The sequence below is a fragment of the Alosa pseudoharengus genome, unplaced genomic scaffold (genome assembly GCF_046254945.1).
Source record: "Alosa pseudoharengus isolate Yale_2024_CS ecotype anadromous, Long Island Sound unplaced genomic scaffold, YU_APseudo_1.1 YU_APseudo_1.1_scf_21, whole genome shotgun sequence".
Taxonomy (NCBI): domain Eukaryota; kingdom Metazoa; phylum Chordata; class Actinopteri; order Clupeiformes; family Clupeidae; genus Alosa; species Alosa pseudoharengus.
Genome location: NW_027468674.1, coordinates 15,657,140 through 15,662,612, shown reverse-complemented (window position 1 = coordinate 15,662,612; position 5,473 = coordinate 15,657,140). Strand labels below are relative to the sequence as shown.

Sequence of the window (5,473 nt, the reverse complement as noted above, 5' to 3'; positions counted from 1 at the left end):
TGCTTCTCTGCTTTGGCTACAAACAGCATGGTCAAAGCACTCTCCCTGTAATGCTTCTCTCTTCAAGTCCACTTGGCCTACTGTGCATAAAACGATTGTGGAAATTGTTAGAATATGTTTATGAATTCATGGGTAAATGCTAATGGTTCATCAGACATTTTATATTTTGGAAAGGACAGGCTCTATTATCAACACCCCTGTTCAATAAATTAGATCAGTTTGGATTGATCAAGGCAAAGTACAAAATGTCCCTGCGGTTCCACCAATCAAAATCCAAAAAAATTTTTTTGGAAATCATGGAGTCCCTGCGAAAAAGGAGATGGACCATCCATTTTCTTATCAGTATACAGCTCAAATGGGCAACTTGCTCCTCTGAAAAGGAACAATTAATGCTGAATGATATATACAGGTTTGGGACATTGCATTCTCTTCGGTCTCTTCAGTTCCCAAATGCTTGAGACTATAGTTAAAACAACAGGTGATATAACACAGTGGAAAATGTTGAAAAACGTGTTGTTTGCATCCAATCAAAATGATTTATTTTTCTAAAAAACAATACAATGTCTCTTTCAAAAATGTATATGTTATCTTTGCACTATTCTCAACTAAATATATGGTTTACATATCTTGCAAATCATAGTATTTTGTTTTTATTTATATTTTACACAGCATCCCATCTTTTTTGGAAACCAGGTTGTAATATCAAGTATCAAATGCAATTGTTTGTAATCCAACCCTGCTATACAGTGTGTCATTATAGCATATTACTATACATATTATACAATATCTTTTCATAAGACTCACCTTTCTTTTTGTCATGAGTCCCATGAGCAACACGGCGATCAGTGGAGACTTTTCTGAATGCTCTCTCATGGACACCTCTGTTGGTGTCTGTGACAGGGCCTCGGCTATGGCTGTCAAGGCAGCTGAAGTGCACTTCTTTTACAATGTTTTTTAACACGTCACTCTGCAAGTCAGTTTGGTCACCTGAGCATAAATAGCATGTTGAATTTAGTGATAGATATTTGAAAACCTGTTCTCAGTGTCTTCAGGTTACCAGGAGTTGCAGGAACATGAAAGTCAAAAAGTCAAAGTAACCAACCACTGGAAAAGTTTACTAATTGTTTTAATAAAATTTAACTCCAGAGTACAAACAACCTATGGGTCTATTTATGGTAGTTAACAAGTTCAAACCTTTGATTGAAACCAAAATTATGTTAATTGGTGGAGTTTTGAGCAAGACCGTTTTTTGCACTAAATGGGCTTAAAGTGAAAGCTATAAGGGGGCAGCTAGCACGTCAAAAAACAAACGCTATTTTATACCTCTGACAATGCTCAAAGTACACTTATATGGTAGTGTGGTGAGGGTCTCTACAGATAACCGAAAGTATTGCAACTACGCCTGGTGCCTTTCAAAGACTGAATTTCCTGTTTTTGTAAGACACACCTTTCTGCTTGTCATAAAGAGTCCCATGAGCAACACAGCGATTAGTGGAGACTCTAGATGCTCGCTCATTGACACCACTGTGTGAGACAGCGCCTTGGCTACAAACAGCATGGTCAAAGCACTCTCCCTGTAATGCTTCTCTGCTTTGGCTACAAACAGCACGGCCAAAGCACTCTCCCTGTAATGCTTCTCTCTTCAAGTCCACTTGGCCTACTGTGCATAAAACGATTGTGGAAATTGTTAGAATATGTTATGTATTCATGGGTAAATGCTAATGGTTCATCAGACATTTCACATTTTGGAAAGGACAGGCTCTATTATCAACACCCCTGCTCAATAAGATAGATCAGTTTGGATGGATCAAGGTAAATTATGGAGTCCCTGCAAAAGAGGAGACGGACCATCCATTTTCTTATCAGTACACAGTTCAAAAGCCAGTATCTATGATGGTATGGGGTTGCATTAGTGCCTATGGCATGGGCAACTTGCTCCTCTGAAAAGGAACAATTAATGCTGAATGATGTATACAGGTTTGGGACATTGCATTCTCTTCGGTCTCTTCAGTTCCCAAATGCTTGAGACTATAGTTAAAACAACAGGTGATACAGCACAGTGGAAAATGTTGAAACATGTTGCTTGCATCCAATCAAAATGATTTATTTTTCCAAAAAACAATACTGTACAAGACTAATGAGGCCCATTCAAGTGAACAGTATTTTGCAGCATTATGAAGAGCCATGTAACAAGTAAGGGATAATGTATAGAACGCCGGTCATTATCGGGAAAATAAGTCCCGACAGGGCGAACAGGACTTGCTTCGTCCTGAAGGGACTTATTTTCTGATAATGACCGGCGTTCTATACATTATCCTGCTTACAATACAAAAATGTATATGTTGTCTTTGCATTATTCTCAACTAAATATATGGTTTACATATCTTGCAAACTATAGTATTTTTTTTTTAATTTATATTTTACACAGCATCCCATCTTTTTTGGAAACCAGGTTGTAATTTCAAGTCTTCTTCATAACAATTAATTAGATGATGTGTGTGTGTGTGTGCATGTGCGTGTGTGTGTGTGGACATTGCTCTTTTATGGATGTTTTATTGGCTATGGCTGTCAGGTCTTGAGCTCACCACAAGTCAGGTCAACTTCCTTATTCATCTTGACTCCACGATTGAAGGTGGCATGTTCACAAGAGTTCCATTTGGGATAATTGCCAAACCCGGTTCTGTGTCCCATCCCATAATGGCCTCTCCCTCTTCCACGGCCTCTTCTGGCATCTCCTATTTTTTTGTCTCTAAGATCCACATCACTATTCCTTTTGTAGGGATGGAAGGGCCGTCCTCCTCTTAACTGGTTCCTTATTGCTGTCAATGCAAAACAACTACGATGATTATCAATCCAATTTTGCTTCGTCTTTTTTATTACAGTGGGATTACAAATGGGCAGTTAAAAAACACATTAACCCAATATTCTTAAAGAATGGTATGTACAGTATAAGTATAAAGATAGAAATAGAGAGAGAAAGAGACATTTCTGTAATGTAGTGTGTAATTTTTTTAATAAAAATAAATAATAAAAAAACAGACCTATGGGGCTTCTCCTTTGTCGCAGAAGTTCTCTGATGTCCCTGTCCATCTTCTGGGAACCCTTTCAAATAAAGCACAACATTCCCTGCATAGCAGTATTTTCCTGCTTAATAAATAATGTTACCTTACTGTATCAATGTCTAGAACAATCTGAATACATCTACCTGTGTGAAGTGGCATTTATAGCCCAGTTGTGATGAACCTTTATCTCTCCATACCCAATCATCGTGCCTGTTGCCTAAGGCTCTGTGGGTGTGAAGGCATAATCTACTTTCGTTTTCTGTGAAAAGGAAAGTAGGTTATGCTCTGTGGAGCAAACAGTAGGCTATAGTTGAATATTTACAGCATGATTTAAAAATAACTGATTGAAATGTTTTACTGCTGCCTCAATATTTATGAGATTCCGGTCCTTGATTGTGACTGGCTGAATCGCGTTCGATGCCGTTGTAAAATGCAGCATAAACGTACACCTTGACCGCATTTTGTTCTATATTAGGCTACTGCACTACCATAACTTGATACAAAAGTAGCTGCGTCTTGACGTTGCTTGGCAACCATTCAGATAGAGGAAATATATTTCTTGGCGGAAGAATGATTATCTATGAATTAATTGTTACATTTCTCGTTGCTGTGCCTTTATTTTATGAAATCTTGTCAGGTATAGTTACAGTTTAAGAAAATGCTATAAGCAAAACAATAAGCGTCGTGCCTACCAACGCCCCTTAGCTGTTGTAAATTCAGTGTAACCTACGGACTGTCGGGGCTTAGGCCCTGTGTCCACCAATCACGTTTTTTGCGGCGACAGCGCCCTCAACCTCATTTTCAGAGCACTTTGGTCAAGTGTTTTGCTATGTTACCAAAATCTTCTGCCAGCATGTCTTTTTGGAAGGACTTGACTGACTGGGTTTTCCTCTGCCACTACCAACATTGTTGACAGTGTAGGTCCCGCCCCTTCCTTTATTTCAATTGGCTAGCAAGAGAGAAGTGACATTGACCAGCCCAGCGCTGTTCTAAAAGCGCTCAGAGTGCTGTGGAAAAAAGCCCTCGGCTTGCAAATAACGATGTCCACAGACAAGGTAGAATATTTTGCATGACTTATAAAAGTACGATGTATTGCGACATCAGATGCAAGTCAAATTTGTAGTTTCTTATGTCTCATTCCATCGAACTACAGATCCGCTACCCGATCTGGCAAACTTACATAGTGCGGTTATAGCCGATAGAGTGCCGCGAAGTGAATGCAGAATTGCCGTTCACCCTGTTACGAGTTGATGAACCACTGAAACGATTTTGGAAACATTATTTTAAGGTATAAAAAACTCTTTGGTGTTGCTTTAAGTTGGCCTATAAGAAGACTTTTCACACTTTCTTTCTTTGTATCAGAACCTTAGATAATCATATTTGTTTTTATACATCTTGAATTTCACAGCCTGCATAACCCCACCACAAAACATTAATCTGGAAGAACCATGTGTAGTAATCATGCTGATCTATTAATTATGTACTAATAGTTCATTTGCATAATTGTTGGAAGAAAGACTTTTTTTGTCAATGTTGGTAATCTGTTGTACTTTGCAAGCAGGCTGACCTTGTGTGTAAATGTGCCATGAGTTGACCCAAACACTAACCAGAGACGTCCACCCAGAAGAGTCCTTAACCCTGTCTACTCTTGCTTGCACGTTTGAAACATGTGGATAGACTTTCAAAATACATACAAGGATAGATACATGAATAGAAAATATCCATTTTCAAATCACTACAGCTAGAGTCTTAATGAAAGTGAAGAAATACAGTCACATTACACCAGTCCTAGCTTCTCTTCACTGGCTGCCAATACAAGCCAGATCTTGCACCTGTTTACCTGAGTGAGCTCCTTAAGCCCTACACACCATCACATGCTCTGCGCTCTATGAGTGCTGGCCATCTGATTGTTCCATCTGTAAAAAAGAAATCAGCTGGACACAGGTCATTTGCCTATCCTGCACCTATGGAATAGCCTCCCTTTACATGTCAGAGAAGCGGGCTCTGTGGACTGTTTTATATCCAGACTAAAAACCTTTCTTTTTTCTCAACATTTTGGTCAACCACTAGCCCTTTGATCACCCTTGCTTCACGGACTCTGCTGCTTTATTGCTCATATTTACCAGGGGATATGTACTGTCTTTACTGTCTCTTACAGTTTTTATTGTTGTTTATTGTATGTTTTGTCTTACTTATTTATTCCAATTGTTTTATTCCACTATACAATTTTAATTTATAATTTTGTTTTGTTTTAATTTTATGCATTTTAAATTGTTTAAGTGTTTTGAGACCATGGCAATGGTATCACACTATAAATATCAATAAATTTAAATATACCCAGATTTGTGTATAGGTTAGGGTGCATCAAAAAACACAATTCTTGAATTTTGATCTGGCTGGGTGCTAAAAGT

General features: G+C 38.4%; 1 long non-coding RNA gene across 3 annotated transcripts in view; it reads right to left on the bottom strand.

The window, feature by feature from the left end:
- Positions 1-9: 9 nt before the first annotated feature.
- The window catches only part of LOC143137703 (uncharacterized), a 6,331-nt gene continuing 867 nt past the window's right edge, over positions 10-5,473 (bottom strand). The window contains exons 1-7 of one of the 3 annotated variants that reach the window (XR_012990070.1): positions 4,903-5,473; positions 3,206-3,321; positions 3,042-3,126; positions 2,586-2,819; positions 1,448-1,660; positions 805-987; positions 10-80 (exon numbers count right to left, since the gene is read on the bottom strand). The exon at positions 4,903-5,473 is cut by the window's right edge and continues 867 nt beyond it. This is a non-coding gene — a long non-coding RNA (uncharacterized LOC143137703). Of the gene's footprint in view, positions 81-804; positions 988-1,447; positions 1,661-2,585; positions 2,820-3,041; positions 3,348-4,902 lie in introns of all 3 variants that reach the window. The other 2 variants (XR_012990067.1, XR_012990069.1) reach the window with 2 other exon arrangements.